Here is a 26,967-nt window from a genome sequence, read left to right as displayed (position 1 = left end):
TTTCACTTTCATTTAATGGCTTGAATGCTTCTTATTACTATTTGTGAATAGGATTAAGAATCTAGAATGGTGCTTTTAATACTGTGTAATGGAATAAACTTAGTAAGAGGGTTGACTGTATATTAGTCAAAATTACTGAATCTATTAAACCCTGATGAATATAAATTCAAAAAACAAAAGTATTCCCTTCCATTTATCCTTTTATTTTAAATGTAGCCACTCTTTTACAGATTGTCAGTTGATTTTAAAATTTAAAAAAGTACCTTTTTCACATTCATTCATCTATTAAATGTTTATTGAGAACTTACTATGCATTCTATTGGAATATAAATTCTACAAGGCAGACCTCTTATTTTGTGTAGTGCTGTGTCCCTATTGCCAAGCATGCCAGCTAACGAATGAGCCTGCCAGTTTCATGGATGCTGGCAGAAGACACAGGGCTCCTTAGTCGGAGACACAGAGGTCTATTACTTACCACAATAACAATAACCAGAATATCAGCATTTTTTTGGCTAGTCACTAACCCCCAATTTGATCAAGGTGATATGAAGAGGGACAGGTGACATTACATTGCAATGAGTTGTGTCACCCAAGAGGAACCTTAAACCTTAGAAAAGGACAGTGTTTCTATCTTTCATGGTTGTTTACTCTATATCTTTGAAATGATAGCCCAGAACAAAGGCAGGCAGTGCTTCTGCTTGCAAGACATGCAGAAATATGAGTCCCATGGAGAACTGACTTTCAAGAGTTGTTTTGATTATAAAGTACCTTTCAAAATGTTTTTCACCTAGCAAATCATCAGTGAATTTGTTGACTTAATTTTATTTTTTGCCATGCTGACAATATCAACATGATGATTTGTAAAATATTTAAGGCTTCTGTCATTATGCCAAATGTTTCCCTTTTTTAATAACAATGATGATTTTGCCATATTATTTGACTCCTCTGTGATCATTGACAAAAGAAAGCTAAGTTATCCTCATAAAGGTAGTGTATAATAAATATACCATGTTCTTGAATATGAGATTGTCAACTAAAATCAATAACATAACATCAAACAAGTTGATTTTTAATTGTTTGCAACTGACTGAAGTGCTTATATGAAGCTTCTCTCAACTAAATCCAGCACTGTATTTTTTTCCTTATTGTGTATTAATTTAAATATACCAAGGATAATATCTCAAACATATTTGAGTTGGGATAGAGAGGAGAAATGACCACCTCTTGTTGAGACTGCAATAATTCAGTCTGCTATTCACCTCGCCATTGATCTTTGTATAGCTGGTAGGAAGCTATTATCCATAGAGTGGTTATTTTCTTTCTCCTATAACTAAACTCTTGTCAAAGTATGATTCTCCTCTCCCATAATAGATGTTTTGTGACCTAAATGCAGGCAGTCACAAACATCTCTCATTTGTTTCATGTATTTCTTCACCTGCCTTAACAGACTGTGCTACCTTCTCTAGAATTCATTGTACTGCAGGCATTTTAATAATTCTTCTTTCATAATAATCTTTGGCTATCATTGTTCAATCAACTTTGAATATATTTTTGATCAATGAGTTCTAGCCAATATTTAACCCTCTTATTCACAATAACTCAAATTTATATTCTTAATTTACATGTACCTACCAAAAATATATATTTATTGTCATTATGATTAAAAAGAAGAAGAAAGAAAAAAAAGAGGGAGGAAGGAATGAAGGGATTTACCATGTCTTATATTTAATGAGTGAGTTTTCACTTTTTTGATTGCTGTATGTCCTTCTAATACTTGCACACCGCATTTTTAAATATGTGTCTAGGATTTTTCTGAAGATTAATTGTTTCATCAGAATATAGTTTCCTGAGTTCATTGGTTTCTTATTTTGAAAATTCAAATATTCGGTTTTATTTGTTCCATAGAATATCTATGGCCTTGTGTTCCTCCTGGAATTGTTTCCTATAGAATAGTTATTATGTCAAGAAAGCCAAGGAAACAAAGGAGTCCAGACTGGAGACAGCAAGATTTAATAGAAGACATCACTACAGAGATGGTGAAGGGCTGAGTCAGAGAGACTACAGCACCCAAAGGAAAAGAGTTCTGGGGTTTTATAGCAATCAATCTTTAGACAAATAGATGTTCCCACAGATCTGGGCAGGACGCAGGTGCAAGCATTTCCGTTTCTTTGTTAGCGGGACTTAAGCCCTGCAGATGTTTTCAGGGTCTTGGCAGGATGTTTTCTAGCTCCTCTCTGGGCCTGTGATTTCTCTAAGTATTGAACTCAAAATATCACAATTAATGTTTTCCTGTTTTTACCTTCTCTACAGTACTCATTTCATTTTGAAGAATTCTTACATCTAATGAGTCATGTTCTCTTTTAGAGTTTATTTTCCTCTGAACTTTAAGAAATCTGGTTTTCTAATATCTAGGTGAAACATGATGGGAAGTTGGGGTCTGGAATCTGTGCATTATTCTCTCCAACTCCCAGTTCCCTTCTGGAATGACAAAACTGCAGAGGAGGACACAGATTAAAAGTTAGGTCTTTAAAGTTCTCAAGATGGAAGAACCATCCATTTATCACACTATTAGAGGTGAGACCCCAGATTCTAGAAAGATCTCCACCTCTTGGGAGATCCTGAGGCAGAGAAGGGAGGTGGTTTTACTGCCTGAGAAGTTGGATCCTCTCATCATTCCTGGAGAAATATCTCTGACCCACTTGCTTCCTGCAGCCCTGGAAAAGCCCACAACTGCTTTTACTACTACACACAGGAACCAGAAAAAATGCTGTTGGACTGAGCTCAGGAACATGGACTGAACACATGTTCCATGTGCTTTGGGTAGATCTAAACTAAATGTCCATTAATGGGGAAATTTCTGTTATAGCCATTCTATTGAGTGCTAACAGCTATTAATGAGAATAAGGACTAATTCTTTCTTAACTTTGAAATATGTTCATGATATAGTCTTAACCCAAAAGAACAGTTGATGATCATAATGTTAAATTGAAATACTCATGCATATACAAATGCATATGTATATATATGAGTGCATGCATACATAAAATAGCAAAATAGTCATGTAAAATAGTCAATAATCAAACTGTACTGGACAATGGTATACTTTTCCATTCAGTATTACTTACATACTTAAATATCTTACATTAAAAATTCTGTTTTTTGTCTGTGTCATTTTCTATATGCTGGCATAAAGGTCTCTGAACTCAATAGGTCATATCCCTTAATTCCTTAGGAACTTGAGAATTACTAGAAACCACTTCTGTTCTCCTTCCTATATAGTCTGAGTTTACTGTAAAATCTCAAAGGTTTCATTCTGCTTTAGAATTCAGTTAAAAACTTTTGACTTTAACTTCAGACAAACATATTCTTCCTAGTGTTTTGTAGGAAACATTATTCTCTTCTCTGGAGCCAATGTTTGGTGTCACAGTGTATGATCCTCATAAACAACACCTTTGACCTGACCTCTAGAGACAAGATGGCCCTTTTCTTTCTCCTTTTTTTTAAAAAAAAAACATTTTTATTAAGGTATGATTGATATACACTCTTATGAAGGTTTCACATGAAAAAACAATGTGGTTACTACATTTACCCATATTTTCAAGTCCCCAACCATACCCCAATCAGCCACTGTCCATCAGTGCAGCAAGATGCCACAGATCCACTATGTGCCTTCTCTGTGCTACACTGTTCTCCCCGTGACCCCCCACACCATGTGTACTCAACATAATATCCCTCAATCCCCTTCTCCCTCCCTCTCCACCCACCTTCCCACACCCCTCCCATTTGGTAACCACTGGTCCCTTCTTGGAGTCTCTGAGTCTGCTGCCATTTTGTACCTTCAGTTTTTCCTTATTGTTACACTCCACAAATGAGAGATTCATTTGGCATTCGTCATTCTCCACCTGGCTCATTTCACTGAACACAATCTCCTCCAGCTCCATCCATGTTGTTGCAAATGTTAGGATTTGTTTCTTTCTTATGGCTGAATAGTATTCCATTGTGTATATGTACCACACCATCTTTATCCATTCATCTACTGATGGACACTTAGTTTTCTTCCATATCTTGGCTATTGGAAAAAGTGCTGCAATAAACATAAGGCTGCATATGTCTTTTTGAATCTGAGAAGTTGTATTCTTTGGGTAAATTCCAAGGAGTGGGATTCTCGGGTCAAATGGTATTTCTATTTTTAGTTTTTTGAAGAGCCTCCACATTGCTTTCCACAGTGGTTGAACTAGCTTACATTTCCAACAGCAGTGTAGGAGGGTTCACCATCTCTGCATCCATGCCCACTTTTGTTGTTCTTAGTCTTTTCGATGCTGGCCTTCCTTACTGGTGTGAGGTGATATCTCATTGTGGTTTTAGTTTGCAATTCCCTGATGATTAGTGATGTGCAGCATCTTTTCATGTGTCTGTTGGCCATCTGAATTTCTTCTTTGGAGAAGTGTCTGTTCACTTCCTCTGTCCATTTGTTAATCAGGTTATTTACTTTTTGGGTGTTGAGGCATTTAAGTTCTTTATATATTTTAGATGTTAATCCCTTGTCAGATATGTCATTCACAAATATATTCTCCCATACTGTAGGGTGCCTTTTTGTTGTGTTGATGGTGTCCTTTGTCATACAGAAACTTTTTAGTTTGATGTAGTCCCATAAGTTCATTTTTGCTTTTGTTTCCCTTTCTCAAGGAGATGCGTTCCAGAAGAAGTTGCTCATACTTATATTAAGGAGATGTTTGCCTATGTTGTCTTCTAAGAGTTTTATGGTTTCATGACTTACATTTAGTTCTTTGATCCATTTGTTTATGTGGTTAAACAATAATCCAGTTTCATTCTCTTGCATGTAGCTGTCCAGTTTTGCCAACACCAGATGTTGAAGAGGCTGTCATTTCCCCATTGTATGTCCATGGCTCCTTTATCATATATTAATTGACCATATATGGTCGGGTTTATATCAGGGTACTCTAGTCTTTTCCATTGGTCTATGGGTCTGTTCTTGTACCAGTACCAAATTGTCTTGATTACTGTGGCTTTGCAGTAGAGCTTGAAGTTGGGGAGCATAATGTCCCCAGCTTTATTCTTCCTTCTCAGGATTGCTTTGGCTATTCAAGGTCTTTTGTGGTTCCACATGAATTTTAGAATGATTTTCTCTAGTTCGTTGAAGAATGCTGTTGGTATTTTGATAGGAATTGCATTGAATATGTAGATTTCTTTAGGCAGGATGGCCATTTTGACAATATTAATTCTTCCTATCCATGAGCCTGGAGTGTGTTTCCATTTATTGGTATCTTCTTTAATTTGTCTCATGAGTGTCTTGCAGTTTTCAGAGTAAAGGTCTTTCACTTCCTTGGTTAGATTTATTCCTAGGTATTTTATTCTTTTTGATGCAATTGTGAATTGAATTGTTTTCCTGATTTCTCTCTCTGCTAGTTCATTGTTAGTGCTTAGGAATGCCACAGATTTCTGTGTATTAATTTTGTATCCTGCAACATTGCTGAATTCAGATATTAGATCTAGTAGTTTTGGAGTGGATTCTTTAGGGATTTTTATGTACAAAATATCATGTCATCTGCAAACAGGGACTGTTTGACTTCTTCCTTGCCAATCTGGATGCCTTTTATTTCTTTGTGTTGTCAATGGCCCCTTTCTTATTCTTCTATTTTCCAAAGGGTTAACTTTCAGTTTCTCAACTAAGACTTGATACAGTCTAGAACTGTATTTTCAAGAAAAAAATAGGAAAGACTTGCAGTTACCTTGTTTACACAAACATAAAGATGATTCATTCATTTGCTAATATTACCCCTCACTCTGGACTTTAGCATTTGCTTCTCCATAACAAAACAAAATAAATTAGTTTAAGCAGGAAAAAAAAAATCCACTTTATTTATTTAGATGGTTTGAACTCAGCTTATATAAATGCAGTAATATTTCAATTTTCCACTTAACTTACAGAGCCAGAGTGCCAAAAAAAATTGCTAGGGAAGGAATTGTGGATGGATGAATTGTGGATTTCATGTCTATTTCTTCTTGGATCTACATATTGACCTTACCAAATATATTATTTACTGGAAATTAGAGAATTTTCTTAAAACAAAATTTCATTGTAAGAAATCCAACCAATATTATCTTGAATTCAGTGTAAAAATACATTACATACCCTGATAAAATTTCAACTAACACACTATCTTTTACTGGCAGTAATTTATATTTTTATAGTTTCTGTACCATGCTTAAAATGTTGCTTTCTCTAATTAGTTTATGGTCAACAGTAGCTTTAATTAGAAATATTGGTAATCTGTCTCTGTAGTATTTCATTTAGTGTGTTTATGGTTCCAGGATGATTATCCTAATCAAAAAGGGTGATAAAAAGTACCATTAAGCAGAAATGAAATAGAATACTCATCAGGGCAAAAGGTGTTTTTTTTTCTTCCATTGTTGAATGATCTGTGCTTAGCATATGAAATTAAAACTGTCAGTAAGTAGACGAGTGTATCTTTGGAATTCTATCAGTAGCAAATATTTGATATTTTGGTTTAGTTCAAACAATTAAACGTAGAGTTTAGGAACAGGACATAGAGTCATCCTAAAAAATGGCCAAGCCGGGGGCGGAGCCAAGATGGCGGCGTGAGTAGAGCAGTGGAAATCTCCTCCCAAAAACACATAGAGCTATGAAAATATAACAAAGAAAAATCTTCCTAAAATAGAGACCACAGGACACAGGACAACATCCAGACCACATCCACACCTGCAAGAACCCAGCGCCTTGTGAAGGGGGTAAGATACAAGCCCCGGCCCGGCGGGACCCGAGCGCCCCTCCCCCCGGCTCCCAGCGGGTGGAGAGAAACCGGAGCGGTTTTGTTTTTTTTTTTTTTTTTTTTTTGGCGAGCGCTTTTTGGAAGCCTTAGAGGGACGGGCCCCCGTTGCTGGGGAGGCAGGGTGGCGGGACCGGTGAGGAGGTGCCTGGGAACGGCGCAGGAGGACAAAGAATATCCCGCGTTTCTCCCTGCGAGACCTGGGGGCGGGTGCCTGAGACCGGTGCCTGAGGACGGAGGAGGTCGCGCGTTTTTCCCCTTTTTTTTTTTCTCTTTTTGGCGAGCGCTTTTTGGAAGCCTTGAAGGGATGGGGACCCCAGTGCTAGGGAGGCACGGTGGCGGGACTGGTGAGTGGGTGGCTGGGACCGGCGCCTGAGGACAAAGAATATCCCCCATTTTTCCCTGCGGGACCGGTGGGCGGGTGCCTGAGACCGGCACTTGAGGACAGAGGAAATCGTGCGTTTTTCCCCTTTTTTTTTTCTCTTTTCTGCGAGTGCTTTTTGGAAGCCTAAAAGGGACAGGGACCCCGGTGCTAGGGAGGCAGGGCGGCGGGACTGGTGAGCGGGTGCCTGGGACCGGCACCTGAGGACAAAGAATATCCCGCATTTTTCCCTGTGGGACCGGTGGGTGGGTGCCTGAGACCAGCACCTGAGGACGGAAGAAATCGCGCGTTTTTCCCCTTTTTTCTCTCTCTTTTTGCCGAGTGCTTTTTGGAAGCCTTGAAGGGACAGGGACCCCGGTGCTAGGGAGGCAGGGCGGCAGGACTGGTGAGCGGGTGCGTGGGACCAGTGCCTGAGGACAAAGAATATTGAGCGTTCCTTCCCTGCGGGACCGGTGGATGGGTGCTTTTTGGAAGCCTTGAAAGGACAGGGACCCTGGTGCTAGGGAGACAGGGCAGCAGGACCAGTGAGCGGGTGCCTGGGACCGGCACCTGAGGACAAAAAAAAAAAAAAAAAATCGCTTGTTTTTTCCTTTTTTTTCCTTTTTTTTTTCTCTTTCTTTCTGTTCCCTCTCTCATTGTTGCTGCGGTTGTTTTGGTTTGGAGAGTGCTTTTTGGAAATCTTAAAGGGGCAGGACAGGTCACTTAGACCAGAAGCAGGGAATCTGGGGATCTCTGGGCACTCTAACCCCCTGGGCAGCAGGGAGCACAGAGACCCCTTACGGAGATAAATAGTCTCCTGGCTGCTCCCCCTCCAACGGGGCTCCACCATTTTGGAGGAACAGCCCCAGCCAGGCCAAGCCCACAGCAACAGCGGAGATAAACCCCAAAGCAACTGGGCGGGAAGCAGAAGCCCTGTCTGCGCACAGCTGCCCAGCACAAGCCACTAGAGGTCGCTATTCTCCCAGGAAAAGGCTACAAACCAACAAGAAGGGAAGCTCTTCCAGCGGTCACTTGTACCAGCTCTGCAAACTATCTCTATCACCATGAAAAGGCAAAACTACAGGCAGACAAAGATCACAGAGACAACACCTGAGAAGGAGACAGACCTAACTAGTCCTCCTGAAAAAGAATTCAAAATAAAAATCATGAACATGCTGACAGAGATGCAGAGAAAAATGCAAGAGCAATGGGATGAGATGCAGAGAAAAATGCAAGAGCAGTGGGATGAGATGCAGAGAAAAATGCAAGAGCAGTGGGATGAAGTCCGGAAGGAGATCACAGATGTCAGGAAAGAGATCACAGAAGTGAAACAATCCCTGGAAGGATTTATAAGCAGAATGGATAAGATGCAAGAGGCCATTGAAGGAATAGAAGCCAGAGAACAGGAACGTATAGAAGCTGACATAGAGAGAGATAAAAGGATCTCCAGGAATGAAACAACACTAAGAGAAATATGTGACCAATACAAAAGGAAAAACATTCGTATTATAGGGATACCAGAAGAGGAAGAAAGAGGAAAAGGGATAGAAAGTGTCTTTGAAGAAATAATTGCTGAAAACTTCCCCAAACTGGGGGAGGAAATAATCGAACAGACCATGGAATTATATAGAACCCCCAACAGAAAGGATCCAAGGAGGACAACACCAAGACACATAATAATTAAAATGGCAAGGATCAAGGACAAGGAAAGAGTTTTAAAGGCAGCTAGAGAGAAAAAGGTCACCTATAAAGGAAAACCAATCAGGCTAACATCAGACTTCTCAACAGAAACCCTACAGGCCAGAAGAGAATGGCATGATATACTTAATGCAATGAAACAGAAGGGCCTTGAACCAAGGATACTGTATCCAGCACGACTATCATTTAAATATGATGGTGGGATCAAACAATTCCCAGACAAGCAAAAGCTGAGGGAATTTGCTTCCCACAAACCACCTTTACAGGGCATCCTACAGGGACTGCTCTAGATGGGAGCACCCCTAAAAAGAGCACAGAACAAAACACACAACATATGAAGAATGGAGGAGGAGGAATAAGAAGGGAGAGAAGAAAAGAATCTCCAGACAGTGTATATAACAGCTCAATAAGCGAGCTAAGTTAGGCAGTAAGATACTAAAGAAGCTAACCTTGAACCTTTGGTAACCACGAATCTAAAGCCTGCAATGGCAATAAGTACATATCTTTCAATAGTCACCCTAAATGTAAATGGACTTAATGCACCAATCAAAAGACATAGAGTAATAGAATGGATAAAAAAGCAAGACCCATCTATATGCTGCTTACAAGAAACTCACCTTAAACCCAAAGATAAGCATAGACTAAAAGTCAAGGGATGGAAAAACATATTTCAGGCAAACAACAGTGAGAAGAAAGCAGGGGTTGCAGTACTAATATCAGACAAAATAGACTTCAAAACAAAGAAAGTAACAAGAGATAAAGAAGGCCACTACATAATGATAAAGGGCTCAGTCCAACAAGAGGATATAACCATTCTAAATATATATGCACCCAATACAGGAGCACCAGCATATGTGAAGCAAATACTAACAGAACTAAAGAGGGAAATAGACTGCAATGCATTCATTGTAGGAGACTTCAACACACCACTCACCCCAAAGGATAGATCCACCGGGCAGAAAATAAGTAAAGACACACAGGCACTGAACAACACACTAGAACAGATGGACCTAATAGACATCTATAGAACTCTACATCCAAAAGCAACAGGATATACATTCTTCTCAAGTGCACATGGAACATTCTCCAGAATAGACCACATACTAGCTCACAAAAAGAGCCTCAGTAAATTCCACAATATTGAAATTCTACCAACCAATTTTTCAGACCACAAAGGTATGAAAGTAGAAATAAATTCTACAAAGAAAACAAAAAGGCTCACAAACACATGGAGGCTTAACAACATGCTACTAAATAATCAATGGATCAATGAACAAATCAAAATAGAGATCAAGGAATATATAGAAACAAATGACAACAACAACACTAAGCCCCAACTTCTGTGGGATGCAGCGAAAGCAGTCTTAAGAGGAAAGTATATAGCAATCCAGGCACACTTGAAGAAGGAAGAACAATCCCAAATGAATAGTCTAACATCACAATTATTAAAACTGGAAAAAGAAGAACAAATGAGGCCTAAAGTCAGCAGAAGGAGGGACATAATAAAGATCAGAGAAGAAATAAACAAAATTGAGAAGAATAAAACAATAGCAAAAATCAACGAAACCAAGAGCTGGTTCTTTGAGAAAATCAACAAAATAGATAAGCCTCTAGCCCAACTTATTAAGAGAAAAAGAGAGTCAACACAAATCAACATAATCAGAAATGAGAATGGAAAAATCACGACAGACTCCACAGAAATACAAAGAATTATTAAAGACTACTATGAAAACCTATATGCCAACAAGCTGGAAAACCTAGAAGAAATGGACAACTTCCTAGAAAAATACAACCTCCCAAGACTGACCAAGGAAGAAACACAAAAGTTAAACAAACCAATTACAAGCAAAGAAATTGAAACAGTAATCAAAAAACTACCCAAGAACAAAACCCCGGGGCCGGACGGATTTACCTCGGAATTTTATCAGACACACAGAGAAGACATAATACCCATTCTCCTTAAAGTGTTCCACAAAATAGAAGAAGAGGGAATACTCCCAAACTCATTCTATGAAGCCAACATCACCCTAATACCAAAACCAGGAAAAGACCCCACCAAAAAAGAAAATTACAGACCAATATCCCTGATGAATGTAGATGCAAAAATACTCAATAAAATACTAGCAAACAGAATTCAACAGTATATCAAAAGGATCATACACCATGACCAAGTGGGGTTCATCCCAGGGATGCAAGGATGGTACAACATTCGAAAATCCATCAACATCATCCACCACATCAACAAAAAGAAAGACAAAAACCACATGATCATCTCCATAGATGCTGAAAAAGCATTTGACAAAATTCAACATCCATTCATGATAAAAACTCTCAGCAAAATGGGAATAGAGGGCAAGTACCTCAACATAATAAAGGCCATATATGATAAACCCACAGCCAGCATTATACTGAACAGCGAGAAGCTGAAAGCATTTCCACTGAGATCGGGAACCAGACAGGGATGCCCACTCTCCCCACTGTTATTTAACATAGTACTGGAGGTCCTAGCCACGGCAATCAGACAAAACAAAGAAATACAAGGAATCCAGATTGGTAAAGAAGAAGTTAAACTGTCACTATTTGCAGATGATATGATACTGTACATAAAAAACCCTAAAGACTCCACTCCAAAACTACTAGAACTGATATCGGAATACAGCAAAGTTGCAGGATACAAAATCAACACACAGAAATCTGTAGCTTTCCTATACACTAACAACGAATCAATAGAAAGAGAAATCAGGAAAACAATTCCATTCACCATTGCATCAAAAAGAATAAAATACCTAGGAATAAACCTAACCAAGGAAGTGAAAGACTTATACTCTGAAAACTACAAGTCACTCTTAAGAGAAATTAAAGGGGACACTAATAAATGGAAACTCATCCCATGCTCATGGCTAGGAAGAATTAATATCGTCAAAATGGCCATCCTGCCGAAAGCAATATACAAATTTGATGCAATCCCTCTCAAATTACCAGCAACATTCTTCAATGAATTGGAACAAATAATTCAAAAATTCATATGGAAACACCAAAGACCCCGAATAGCCAAAGCAATCCTGAAAAAGAAGAATAAAGTAGGGGGGATCTCACTCCCCAACTTCAAGCTCTACTACAAAGCCATAGTAATCAAGACAATTTGGTACTGGCACAAGAACAGAGCCACAGACCAGTGGAACAGATTAGAGACCCCAGAAATTAACCCAAACATATATGGTCAATTAATATTTGATAAAGGAGCCATGGACATACAATGGCAAAATGACAGTCTCTTCAACAGATGGTGCTGGCAAAACTGGACAGCTACATGTAGGAGAATGAAACTGGACCATTGTCTAACCCCATATACAAAGGTAAACTCAAAATGGATCAAAGACCTGAATGTAAGTCACGAAACCATTAAACTCTTGGAAAAAAACATAGGCAAAAACCTCTTAGACATAAACATGAGTGATCTCTTCTTGAACATATCTCCCCGGGCAAGGAAAACAACAGCAAAAATGAGCAAGTGGGACTACATTAAGCTGAAAAGCTTCTGTACAGCGAAAGACACCATCAATAGAACAAAAAGGAACCCTACAGTATGGGAGAATATATTTGAAAATGACAGATCTGATAAAGGCTTGACGTCCAGAATATATAAAGAGCTCACACGCCTCAACAAACAAAAAACAAATAACCCAATTAAAAAATGGGCAGAGGAACTGAACAGACAGTTCTCCAAAAAAGAAATACAGATGGCCAACAGACACATGAAAAGATGCTCCACATCGCTAATTATCAGAGAAATGCAAATTAAAACTACAATGAGGTATCACCTCACACCAGTAAGGATAGCTGCCATCCAAAAGACAAACAACAACAAATGTTGGCGAGGCTGTGGAGAAAGGGGAACCCTCCTACACTGCTGGTGGGAATGTAAATTAGTTCAACCATTGTGGAAAGCAGTATGGAGGTGCATCAAAATGCTCAAAACAGACCTACCATTTGACCCAGGAATTGCACTCCTGGGAATTTACCCTAAGAACGCAGCAATCAAGTTTGAGAAAGACAGATGCACTCCTATGTTTATCGCAGCACTATTTACAATAGCCAAGAATTGGAAGCAACCTAAATGTCCATCTGTAGATGAATGGATAAAGAAGATGTGGTACATATACACAATGGAATACTACTCAGCCATAAGAAGTGGAAAAATCCAACCATTTGCAGCAACATGGATGGAGCTGGAGAGTATTATGCTCAGTGAAATAAGCCAAGCGGAGAAAGAGAAATACCAAATGATTTCACTCATCTGAGGAGTATAGGAACAAAGGAAAAACTGAAGGAACAAAACAGCAGCAGAATTACAGAACCCAAAAATGGACTAACAGGTACCAAAGGGAAAGGAACTGGGGAGGATGGGTGGACAGGGAGGGATAAGGGGGGGGAAGAAGAAGGGGGGTATTAAGATTAGCATGCATGGGGGGGAGGGAGAAAGGGGAGGGTGGGCTGCACAACACAGAGAGGACAAGTAGTGACTCTACCACATTTTGCTAAGCTGATACAGTAACCGTAATGTGGTTGTTAGGGGGGACCTGATATAGGGGAGAGCATAGTAAACATAGTATTCTTCAGGTAAGTGTAGATTAAAAATTAAAAATTAAAAAAAAAAAAGAAAGAAAGAAAGAAAAGGGGGATTACTCCTTAACAGGATAAAATTATTGGTAAATCAAAGATCAACGCATGCTTTAAATATCCTTAATGTTGATCACTTAAAGGGTGTCAGATGATCAGCTATGGAGGTACTCTTTGCTGATAATATTCCTTTCTCTTAATTAAAAAAAAAAAAAAAAAAGCAATTCCTGTGTGCTGACCTCCAATGAGTTCTGCACAGTGGTATAGAGGGCATGTCAAAGTGTGGGCAAAGGGTCTGTTTGTTTCTACGCAGAAGATCAAGGCCTAGCTTGGATACCCAGAAAATGAACTAAGATACGATATGAGGAGGAGCTTCCGGCATCAGCACTCTCTGGAGGACTCGTGCCGGGGGATGATCATCAAAAAGCCTCCACAGGGATCCGGACGATGCTGCGGTTGTGGCTGCATCCAGCCCACCGTCTCCTGGACTTGCCATAAGAAGGAGGAGGGAGATGTCTAGGCTGGCATGTGCATACAGTGAGACAACGAATTTGACTGGATCTGTACTGTTGGAACTCAACCAGGGGTTGGGAGGGGTGCAAGTTGTAGCACCCCAAAATCTCATGACTATAGACTATCCATGGTTAAAAGAACATATGGGATGTGAACAGATACCAGAAATGGGCTGCTTTAATTTGTCTGATGGTTCAAGTACAGTTGGAAAATATCCATCATATCATAGATAAATTTTCACAAATGCCTAGGGTGCCTTAATGGTTTTCTTGGCTTCACTGGAGATGGCTGGTAATTATAGATTTGCTTTGTTTATGTCACCGTATTCCTATTATGTTAATATGTGTGTGCAAATTAGTAGTTTAAAACCTATACATACTTAAGGTACTATACAAGAAGATATGTCAAAGAAATAATCAATCCTCCCAAGTTTCCTTCATATGCTACATCTATAGCTTTTCTTCTTCCTTCCTAATTACAAACCTTAAATAGAATTCGTGCCTCATATCGAATTTACCGAGTATCATAATTCCTCCAGGTGGTAAAGATACCTCGAGACAAGTGCTGGGCATAGAAGCCACAGGGCATAAATCTGCAAAGAAGTAAAAAGCTAACCTTTGCAAACAATATGGCTTCTCTCTCACTTACCAACTTTACATTTCCCTGTATGGCCCCGGAAGATGACTGGTTAGCCAGAGACGGGTAAGATTCCTCAAGGGAGGAACAACCTAAGACAGGCACAGTCGCAGGGGGGCCATCAGGTGAGAATTTGGGGATCAACAGAGGTGAGGCTCAGAACCTCACCCCCCCTGCTTTGAGAGAAATCTTCTGCATCCGTGGATGTCTTGCTGCCCTTGTCTAGCCTGGATTAATACTTAGTCCATAGGCACACACCTGATCATCTGATCATCTACATTTGCCTTCTTACAGCACTAAACTATGTTTTCTACCTTTATCTTGCATCTACCTACCACTTCAGCATTTTATTAAAAATAAAAATAATAATAATAATAGGAGAAATGTGGGATCAACATATAAATCAAGTACAAAAATCAAATGAATATTCATATTTGACCTGATGGTTTATAGGTCATATTGCATGATCAAAACCGAAAGTTTCTGTGATGAATGCCCTTGTACTGTTCACCATGTAAGAATTTATTCACTCTGTAAGAATTCGTTCACCATGTAAGAACTTGTTCGTTATGCTTCAGAAGATTGGAGACTGACGAGAATTAGGCTTGAGATGGATTAATGATTGTACATTGAGCATTGACCCCCCTATACTGAATTTTATTGTTGTTAACAACCATTTGATCAATAAATATGAGAGATGCCCTCTAAAAAAAAAAAAAAAAAAAAAAAAAAAACATGGCCAAGCCACTGAAAAACAATTCTGACTAAAATTGATTTCAGTACTGTACAAAAGTTATATGAGGAAATCACTGGCAGTCTTGTGTGCCTACAGTTATTATGAAATTCATTAGTGAGGATGAGGGAAGAAATAAGTCTTAGGTTCATGCTTGGTACTCTTGCGAAGTGCATACACTAAAATGAATAAAGTTTGTTTCAAATCTTTTATATTTTATTTAACAGTGGCAGTGTTTTCCTTAGAGATCTTTGTTTTCTAAAACAGTTTTGAGCATTTCTTTTGTAGTTAAATGCAGCATACATTTTTGCATTTCATGTCATTGACTAATGTATACCTACTGAAACTTCAAGTCTAGAGTATAAAGCATCTAGCAGTGTCTGTGTCTGTCTTATATGTCACCAGAAAACATACTAAAACTTAGGTAGGAGACACATTTGAGATTCTATAAGTTTTTAGATATAAAGTCACATATATTGGAAACATATATCTAAAGGAAGGTGACTAACTAGTGCCTGTAACATCAGGTAGATCTATGGAATGTTCGTGCAAATAAAAATGACCAGATTCCCATTTCCAATGTGTTCATCATTCTCTCAATGGTCAACTTTGATATTGCCCTGATACTTGACTCTTGAGGGCAGGTGGAAGATTATGGTTTCCTTTAAAATTTGGTTAAAGCTATGCAGAGTCCCTCTAGAAAAATATACATGCACATAGGTAAGTGAAGAAGTATTTTGGTTCTCCTGAAGCTCTTCACATATCCCCTGAGGATTCTAGGGACCCAGGGTTAAGTAGGGAATAACTATAATAATATTTCACTCAGTCTTTCTAACAGGGCTAGTCATTCTCCAATGTAAAATCATAGTAATAGTCTTTCCTTCATGAAGTCATGAATACTCTACTGAGCAAGTCAAGTGACATGTTTGGAAGAGACTTTGGCACGTAGTAAGCAGGCAATACATTGTAGACATTTAGAAATAACATTAATGGAATCATATTGTTCTATTTTATTTATTGCCTGAGTTTTAGTACTATTAGCATTCTGAAAACTGGAGATTATCTGCTCTTAAACATAAATTACACTTTTAGTATGTTGGCCAAATGTTCCTCTAGTATTTTAATTTAATTTAATTTTTAAATTGTAGGTATGGTTTTGGTTGACTATTTTCCTTTACCCTAAGATAGCTAAATTTCAAAAGTGAAACAATCCCTGAGTATAAATGATACTAAGATAAAAGTCTGTTGGGGACCATAGGAAGTGGCTAAAAAGCCAACTCATCAGTCTGAAAATGGGTAAATAAAAGAAATAATTATTTAATCTGATGTTCGTATAAAAACTGTCCAACAGGGAAATTTTCTCTTTATAGAAGTATTCTAATTAATACATGAAGAAGAAATGGTAGAATTAAAATATCATGATTTTGTAATCCTTTAATGAAATAATAAGTCTAGGCAATAACCAACAATGGGCATTTATAGAAAGAGTGGGAGGGAGGGAGGAAGGGAGAGAATGTAGGTAGGGGTGAGGGAGAGAACAGACATGTGCCTCTTGATGAAAGTCCGCAATACACCTATGAAGTGTATATATTGCTATATTCAATTAACAACTCACTCTGCATAGATAGGCAAATTTCATTTGCGATGAATAGAAATGGAATCTTGTAGTTATATCACAAAATAAAACCTATATATGTGACAAATATCTTTCCTTTCATGACCATCTTCCTAGCCAATCATATATAATATGAAAGATGAATATTTCCTAGAAAGATGAATGTGTCTTATGACCTTATGCATACAGGGTAAAACACCATGATGTTGTTATATCATGATGTTCATACATGTAGTTTATTTTCAGTAAAGTTTTAGAAAATATTCCCAAATCTTGGCCACTGTTCAGTGAGGATGTGATCTTAGTTAATCAAAGGCACTCTCTCTTTAGTCATTTATTCAGTCAACAAACACACATTGATTACCTACAGTATACAAGATATGACCCAAGGCACTGTAACAATAAAGATGGATTAAGAAATATTACTGCATTCAGGGGACTGACAGTTTAATGAGGGATGTTGACATATCAGCAGAACATGAGGGCACAGTGTGATAAATGCACAGATCCCTGGATTTGGGAAGAAGTAATATGAAGTTTTGTCCCCTTCAGAACTTCTTCCGCAGTCTAGGTTAGGGAGCCTTTCTCCATTTCCCTATGTGAACACATCTATGTTTCTATTGTGTTGTTCACCATACTACATCAAAGCTTGAACCCTTGCTAGCTGAGTGACTTTGACCAAGAGAAAATCCCTAAGTCAATTTTCTCCTTTTTAAATAGGGATAATTTACCCATTCACTACTGATTTAAAAATCTGCATACTACATATTGTTTTAGGTGCAATAATATGTTTTTAATATTACTTTACTTAGAGGATTGATGTGGAGACTAACTGAGATAAATCATATGAAGAATTCATCCCAGTATCTATCACACAGTAAATTCTAATAAATATTAGCAATATAATTATTACTATTGCATAATTTTGAGGACAGCTATATCTTTTAATGCTTTTCTATCTTTTTATAAACATAATATTAATATATTTTTCAAATCTATGTAGCATTTTTTTCTTCCATCTTGAAAACCTTAATATCTTGAGGAGGCCCAGATAGAGCTCAGCTGGACAAAGAGACCTATTTATTTCTAGAATTTAATAGTACTTAAGTATTGAACCTGTGACTACCCTTTTTTAACACTAGGGTCTAGTTCATTACTTGATACACAGTAAGAGGTCAATTCATATTTGTCTAATTGATTCGACTTGATTTTATGAATTTCAGCCAGTTAAACTTTAGTCTAAAGGTCAGTATCTTCAACTAAAGTACTATTAAACAATTGGTATCTCTCTCGATGCATACTTTTGTCTCTGTTACTGCAGAATAACCTTTTCTGAGAAGGAAGAAGATACTAAATTCTGTGCTGCCTCAAAGTTCAGTGAATGGGGTTCATTTTTTATTCTACTAACAGGAAGTTAGGAAAGACTTTCATTTTGGAAGTTCACTTCTTTGGGCCATGGGCAATTAAGAAAAGAATACCTGAAATGAATATTTTATAATGTTTTTTCTTACTTATAAGTATTCAGTTGAAACAATTGCTTTCTGTATACCAAATTTTATCTCATAACATCATTTGAAGAAATTAGATTTAAGAAGCATTTCAGTGCTTGATTTATTACTCTCTTAATGGATTAATATATCTTAGGTATTACAGTCTTACAACAAAAATGCCACTATTTTAATATTGCCAATATTTGACAAGGAATGTTTAGTGCATTAAAAATCCCACACACAAAGATACATGTGAATTCTGTGTCATCTTTTTTGTTATCAAGAGATACATCACTAACGTTTATGACCTTCTTTCTCCTGGTTAATACTTCTCTTGTGTGAATTCCACAGGGATCTACAGTTATTATACCAGGTAGATTGAAGCAAACACCACCATATAATTTTTTTTTCTTGCACTAAATCCCAAAGCAACTGTTGTCATGCACTAGAGGAGCCAGAAATCCAGTCCTGAGATTACATTTCTTGACTAAATTTGAGACCTGTCCTAGATTAAAAGAAAAGAAAGAAAAAACAAAACAAAACCTGATGTTCCACCATGCAGTGGCATTTTCATATTACTGTGACATTAAGAGAATGGTCACCGCTTCATGAAGTAGAAACCTCAATTATCTACTTAGTCCAGTTCAGCATTTTTGTTGTATCAGAGCCACTCCTGACATGCAGCTTGACTTCCTCACTTCCTTAAGCTTTGATGTGTACATATGGATATATATGTGCATAGTAGGAAGGAAAATAAGTCCTGGAGACATGACGAGCAGCTTTAAGGATGCTAAGGTTAAACCTAAAAGTGAAATACCAAGGTGAACCCCTCAAAATTCTGAAAGGTACCCAACTAATATCTAAGCTTCATCTGAATTAACTGTATTTTGAATTGTTCTTCCAAACCTATTGACTCAAACAGGTTGTAAATATCTAGGGGAATAGGTCTAGTTTTGAATCTTTCTAATAACCATTAATATGGTTGTAGGGACACAAAGAGATCCTGATCAATCATTCTGTATTATTTTTTTCTTTGTCAGAACAGTGCTAAACTATATTCATTGCTCATCCTAGTTTCACTCCTCTTTTGGCAAGGTGCTTTTATCCTTCCTTCTCTCCTGCGATTTTTAAACAGTTATAAATTCTCTCTATTTCGGAGAGGTCTATGTAAAGGAATGTGGGGTGTAACTGTAATAAAGGGCTCTGCCCACAACCCACAGCCAATTTGGAGGTCAGAATGGGGTCACAGCTTCATGGGGTGCATGTGCATTTCTGATCCTGTTGATTTTTCCCTGGGGACAAAAATTTACTCAACAGTAGTATCATTTAGTCATGATTATCTTACCTGATTGGAAGCAGGTTCCACAGGTGGGACAAATCCTGCTTTGTTTTCTAACAATAATATTAAAACAGTGAGCCAATATAATTCCTTGGATAGATCCTCTGAGAATCCTGTGGGTGTCACATGTCCCATTTGTTGTTATATGTGCACTGTATCTCTCTGGTCAAGGTGAACACATATCTTCATGAGACTTATGTAAGTGTAAGGGATAACAGTCAGAAATTACTGTCTAGTCAGTCTCACTATCCGTAAGAAAGGTGTTTTTATGGGAAAGGTTAGGAGTTTTGTTCTTTATGGGGGAATATGATTAAGTTTCTCTGAACACTCAGGCTGTAATCCCTGCCATATTAGTAACAACCAGCTGGGTAAGCACAGTCAAGCCAGTTTACGTCTTCAGTCTTGTTTCTCACAAAATGTTAGAAGTGTTGATCTAGATGTTCTTGAAGGTATCATCCCCTCAAAAGAACAAGTAGACTATGATTTTATGTCTTATTAAGTATTTCCATGAGGAATTTTGTTCAGTTGGATGAGGGGAAGTATGTAACCAACGTCCCTTGATTAGCAGTGACAGAACCAGAAGACGTGAAAGTTAGATTGACACTTGTTAATTAGAGACACAAAATGGAATAAAACCACCACCCTGGACCTCACCCTCAACAGGACCATGAAGTCGATGTCCATGACACTTTCATTCTTAATTCTAGAAGCTTCTGCTATTTGTATTGTTTCTACCCTTTCTAAGCACTCATTGCCCTATCTTCCACTGATCCTCCAAGTTCCCTTCTTAGCTAGAGTCTTCACAGAAGGAAAGCACCGACTAGTTCACGTGCATTGTTTTCAAATTCTATTACCTGCTTTAAAGAGACAATGAAGAAAAGTATAAGCAAGGCCTTTGTAGAAATTTTTCCTAAGATACATTTTCAGTAAAGGAACTGCTGGGTTGAAGTAATGACCCTTGAAGGTATTGATACATTTTATCAAATTAGCCCTCTGGCAGAATACACCTCTGTGGGAGAGTTCCCGCTTCCCTGAATCCAATACCATTTCATTTTAAGCATTTCCAAAGGTGTCTCATTTTACTATGCACTTCTTTGCTGATGAACAAGGTGGAATTCTTATTAGCCATTTATATTTCTTATTCTGTGAATAGACTCTTCATATCTTTGCCCATTTTCCAATTTGCGTATCCATCTTTTCTATCATTCCCTATGGGTTTTTGTAAGATAATTCAGTGTTAATAGTGATATAGCTCCAAATGAAGGCATTCTGGGCTATCAGTTGATATGCTCCAGGTATCAAACATGTTCGGAGCAAAATTATTTTTATTTTGAAAGATAAAAGGACTAACTTTTCATATTTTTAATCAAATGAAATGTTATTCTCTTTCTCTACATGAAAGGGGATTGAACTGAGCATAGAATAAATAATTGAAAGATGGATACATAATTCACCTTGAAAAAGTGAAAAAAAATCTGTTTAATCTGCATTACTCCCAGAATATTCTTGGGCTATATTTCATTATGGATAATTTGATCTGTTTCCCCTAAATTCTAGGGATGAGTGATTTTCATTGTATTACTGTCAGTCTTTCTAAATTGACAAGCACAGGATCAGAGGTTCATCCACTTTGGCCTTGTGATCTCTGTGTTGCAGAAACTCCTGTTCAGAGCTCACAGTAAAGTGCAAGCACCCAGCTTCCTCTAGGACAGGGGTTATATTCACATGTGTCCTCTTTTGATGTTGCTTCTTAATCTCTATTTAAAAGTAAAAGATAAATGGGAGTAAAATAAACTTGCAATTACTTGATCAATACGATGAGAAAAAGAATAAAAACAGGAACTACATTGAAAGCATGGAGCCAAAGATAATCAAAACAAAGGGTTAAGGTAGGTTTGTCATCTAAATTATTTATAACCAAAAACATTACAATGAACCAAGAATGTGAAATCTGCCATTCATTTCATAAAATCCTTTTAAAGTAAGGGTGGCAGTATATTTTCATGTTGTACACCAACCTCTGGCCTAGGTCAGCTAGTAATGTTACTTTGTCCTACTGCACCCATGATAGATGTCATTAATGAATCGGCTGTTTCTGACTGGGCCTAGACATAGCCTCAGAACGTTTCTAAACACAATTTTCCAAACAGCCATTATCAATCAAGCAGTTGGCATTTGAATGGAAAATTATTGCCATCTCAGGGCTCGCCTCATCTGCTAGAGGCATGTGCAATTTTTGTCAACTTAGACAAACCATTCTCCTTGTGGGCAACAAATCGATCCTTGTCCTAAAGACAGCAACTTCCTGGCCTGGCCTCTTCTGTCAGCTCTTAAGTGTCCCTTAGGAGAATAGTTTCCCAACTAGAATACCAAGACACACCAGTAGGTCAAATTGGGAAAACATATATAGGATTTATTTATCTCTCCACACTCATGGGGTCACTTGGAACCTAAGATGCCAGAAAACCTCACTTGTTACCCCTGGCATAGCAGCCACAGCTGTTTACAATGGTGTGCAAATATTAACATTTTCTTATACATACTACAGAAAAGATGAAAAATTTTGCTTTAAATTTTGTGGTTTAACAACCTATTCTGGTTTAGTTAGAGGTATTTATTAGTGCTTTGTTGGTTCCTTTATTTATATATATTTTTTAATTCTTGCCTCAGAATTTTAAAGTTGTATTTTTAAATCATCACAATAAAAGATAAACTCCCACAGAAGATTTAGGTTAAAAATGAAATAAGTGTATATGTGTGTGTGTGTATATATATATATCTCATAATATCTCATACATATATCTCATAATATCTCATTCTGAGAGTCAACTGGTTCTACTTGGAGTGGGAAAACATTGGTAGGTATTGCTCTTTCCTAGGGCATAGCTATTACTTGGTGAAGCTCCAGGCATTCTAAGCATAAAGGTCTATTAGAAAATTGTAAGTATTTAAGGAGCATCATTTGATAATCTAGTTTATTTTGGTGGCAGGAGATACTATAAAACCTGAGATAAAATTCTCATGGGGTAACATCTTTCTCATTCAAATCTATTTAACTTGTATCCTATGACTTCTTGATTCATAATCATAGTGCTATTTTTATTTTAATTAATATGTTGATAGAAAATGTATTTTCTTAAAATACCTAAAATTTTCAGGCACCATTCATCTTTAGCATACAGATGTGTGTGTGTGTGATATGAGGCACTGAAGGGAAACCAGTAGGGAAATATAAAACCAAATATAACTTACATATTAAATACAAACAAAACTACAAAGCCAATAAAGAGCAAATTGACAAAATTAATTTAGTGTGACAGATAATTACTTTTTAAGATAGCAAATCATGTTTACATCATAAAAATGAGCTGATTCTTTGAACCAAGTATGTTTTCCTACCTTTTGTCTGGGTCTTTCCTTCAATCCTTCTGGAGAAACTGCATTTGGAGTGATCACTGGAAATGATCTATTTTCAATCTTTCAATGGCTCCCCACTGCTTACTAGGATGACTCAAACTTCCCAAGTTAGTAAACAATGTGCTTTTGCTTGAGTCCAGCTTAACTCTTGCTTCATCCGTATGATAATTATACAGACATGTGCTATATTTGTTCCAGCCACACTATGCTGTTTCTAGTCCTCAAAGACCTCATCTTGTTTCTATCTCCAGTGCCTTTCTAATATCCTATCCCCACTGTAACTTGTTTTTATACCAGCAAATGGTCACTTCTTTAGGATTGGGTATCTTTTGGGGAGCCCTTTGTAGTATGCTCCTCCCCCTCTTCCTCTAGCTCTGAATTGTTTCCCCCAGCACCCTATGAAGTTTCCTCTTGGATAGGACTTCCTTCTCTGTGCTGTAAATGGTTGGTTTACTCTGTCTATGAGCTGTCTGATAGGCAGTGGCATATTGATTGATATACCTCGCACCTAGCAAGCAGCCTGAAACTAGTAAATCTTTCATACAGTTTTGAAATGAACAAACCAATGAGCTCATACTCAAAGTTACCTCATATGCTATTTTCTGGTTTCTGCTTTAGTTTTATTGGGCATGAGTATGTGTTTAGTTTTGTGTGCAGGAGTGTGTGTATGTGTGTGTGTGTGTGTGTGTGTGTGTGTGTGTATGTGTGTGTATGTGTGTGTGTCCTCATAACACTGAATGGGGAAGCAGGAAAAAAGAGTTGGTGTAGATGAGTTACTTCCCTCAGGTGATTTCTGTGAGCTTTGCTCATTTTTTCTTTTTGTTCTCACTCTGTCTTTTGTATATTTCTCTATTTTCCCCATCTTGTCTCGCCTACGCTAGACCTACTCAATATCTTAGGCTTCCTTTTGAAGCCGTGCAGCAGAGACATCCATAAATGTATTGCCCCTTGGAGCTAGATGAACCATTTGTTTTTGTAGAAGTTCAGGAGATGCTTTTATTTTTACTTATTTGGTTGCTACAAAATGTCAGGTCAGTCCAGTATGTGGTATCCATTTAATCCTTGGAGTGGAGACCAGGTAGATATGTCAGCAAATAAAATCATTAAAGCTTTTGTAACTAAAATAGATATTTCTAGTTTAAATGAATATTGTATTGATGACCAACTATAATTTTTCTATATTTCCCATTTTATTTCCTAGTCAGAAGGCTTTTCTAAAATTCTTAGAGTCATTAGTATAGTTAAAAGAGGAGAAATAAAGAAGTATTTGATTTATTTTTGACAAAAATAATGTTTGTTCAAATCATTAATGATGAGGGGGTTTTTTGTTTTAAATTTTATTAAATTTGATGGAGAAGAGTAAGTTTTAAAGAATTTAACAGACATCATTGACTTACTTGAGAAAAATTGGTTGCCACAAAGATTCAGTTATGCAGAATCCCCAAACTCAGGACTGACCCAGAATTAGAGGCCATCCTCTGAATTCATTAATTTTTAAATTTCATTTATTCATTTAGGCAATGAATATTTACAGAGTGTCAAACGTGTGCCCAGCATTCTTAGAGTTCCTGGGGATAGCTGCAACAGGAGAAGAGCCTATTGTTTTACTAAGTACAGGTTTCCTTAGCCATGTTGGTAGTATTTCTGTAAAGTCATGACTTTAATCTTACATCCTCAAATCAGTTTGGACTGTAGACAGTATACATTATAATATCTTGATTTGGTTTCTGGGACCCAGTCTAAATTATGTAACCCCACAATTCCCCACATAGTTACCCATGAGCCATTTTCTGACAATCCCTGAACGTTGCATAGCGGCAGTTGTAAGCACTGGCTCTGGAACAAGGATGTTTAGTGTCTGCTTCTCACCAACTCTGCTGGAAACTCTGCCAGATTCTGGATTAGTAGCTGGACCTCCTGTTACTAATAAAATCAGATTTTTCCTCAATGTGCTTCCTGTCTAAACTCTGCTTACAGAATCTAATAACTCACTAGTGAAAAGTGTCCTTTAATCACTAAATAACTGTGATCCACCTCATCTGTATTCCTCAACATGTAATATCTACAATTTCCCAAGGAAGATTAGTTGCAAAAGCATGTGGGTCTGGACCTGTAAACAAGAACACAGCCAAGGCAAAGTAATACAGAGGGTCAGAGAGCATATATGTTGACTGGCAGTACGCATAATCTGTTAATGGATATATGTGTAGGCCAGTAACTAGATTTAGGTTCTTACCAAGTGTCATGAAACTTTCTGCATAGAAATAAGAATATGTGTGATGAGTTAGAGAAATGTATAATGCAAACTCCTTTACCTCTGCTTCTGTAAACTGCTGAGAAAATCTAAGGTTACACCTGGAATTTCATTCTAAGCTACATCTGAACCAAAAAGAAGATGGCCTGATACATCAAGGACCGTCAGTACTTCACTATTACCATGCAGTAGGATAAATTACTTTGACAACACACATTTCTGGGAACATCATATTTACTGAGAATAGCAATTAATCACTTAAATTTATATTTGAATGCAATGTGTTTCCAGGAAAATATTTTAATTTTATTGTACCTTTTATAATTTCACAAGGCAAATTAGATGACTTGAAATAGAAAATGGATTTTCAAAGAAGTTATTACTTGAGACTGCAATCTACACAATCGCTTAAATCCAACTTTATCCTGTGAGGCTTAATTTTGCCATAACTCACTTATATAGCTACACACATTTTGATCATTTTAAGCTTGTACAACATGTATGTATTAGTAATATAAAGTAGTATTCTTCAAAATAAAAAATACAACTTTAAGCACTTTTAAATACAACTTTTAAAAATAAAGTTAATGTGGAGATTTCTCTTATACAATAATTTCCTGTGCTTTGATTTATAATTTTATTTCTCTAAAATTATTTTCATAAGATACTTTTACCATTTACAAAATAACTATTAAGCGATGTTCAAGGAACAAATAATTCTGAATTTAAAAAAAGTGGGGAGGGGGCCATGCATACTTTTATTGAGCTTATTTACAGTGGGACATGTAATAGTAGTCAACTCTCCTGATCATTAGCAAGTATGCTAAAACTTTAATTTACTGAGATGAATTTAAGTTTTGCATAACATAACATTTTAACAAACATGAAAATTTGCCATAAATTATGAATGCTATTTAAAAATTATATGGATCTTCATGATAATTTCTTTTGAATAATTAATGTGTTAATATTTTCTTTCTAGCATACATTAAAATCCTAATGCCTTAGTAATTTCTTTATACACATTTTGTTGGAGAAATAACAGCTAACAATATAAGAACCTTCCTTGAATACCTCTATATGGTAGGCTATCAGGCCTTTTACTAAATCATTTGTGAACATTATCTGATTTAATCTGCTAATAATCCTATGAGGTAAGTACTCTACCATAATTATCCTTACTTTAATATTTTCTTAGTGGTTTCAAACATGAGTATTATGGGGAACATTCTCTTATAGTTCATCACTGATACTAAGGATTACTTGTACATTTCACTGTTTATGCACATGGGTTTACTTACTGAGTATCTGGCCAGGAAATAATGTAAGTGCTGGAAATACAGTACATGCTACTGAAGAGGACAGACAAATCATCGGCAGTCATGGAGCTTATATCCTAGAGTTGTAGGACAGACACTAAACAGATAAACAACTAATATGATAATTTAATTTCTGGTGAAGACCATGAAGAAAATAAAGCAA

General features: G+C 37.2%; 1 protein-coding gene and 1 long non-coding RNA gene across 10 annotated transcripts in view; one reads left to right on the top strand and one right to left on the bottom strand.

The window, feature by feature from the left end:
* The window catches only part of LOC140848456 (uncharacterized), a 115,077-nt gene extending 89,134 nt beyond the window's left edge, over positions 1-25,943 (bottom strand). The window contains exon 1 of the long non-coding RNA XR_012129381.1: positions 23,214-25,943. This is a non-coding gene — a long non-coding RNA (uncharacterized lncRNA). The remainder of the gene's footprint in view (positions 1-23,213) is intronic.
* The window catches only part of NAALADL2 (N-acetylated alpha-linked acidic dipeptidase like 2), a 1,394,480-nt gene that overhangs the window by 926,811 nt on the left and 440,702 nt on the right, over positions 1-26,967 (top strand). The gene's annotated exons all lie outside the window — the stretch shown is intronic.

The sequence above is a fragment of the Manis javanica genome, chromosome 3, assembly GCF_040802235.1.
Source record: "Manis javanica isolate MJ-LG chromosome 3, MJ_LKY, whole genome shotgun sequence".
In the NCBI taxonomy this organism is placed as follows: domain Eukaryota; kingdom Metazoa; phylum Chordata; class Mammalia; order Pholidota; family Manidae; genus Manis; species Manis javanica.
The sequence above is the reverse complement of the archived record's forward strand: the minus strand, read 5'-3'. Positions and strand labels throughout refer to the sequence as shown.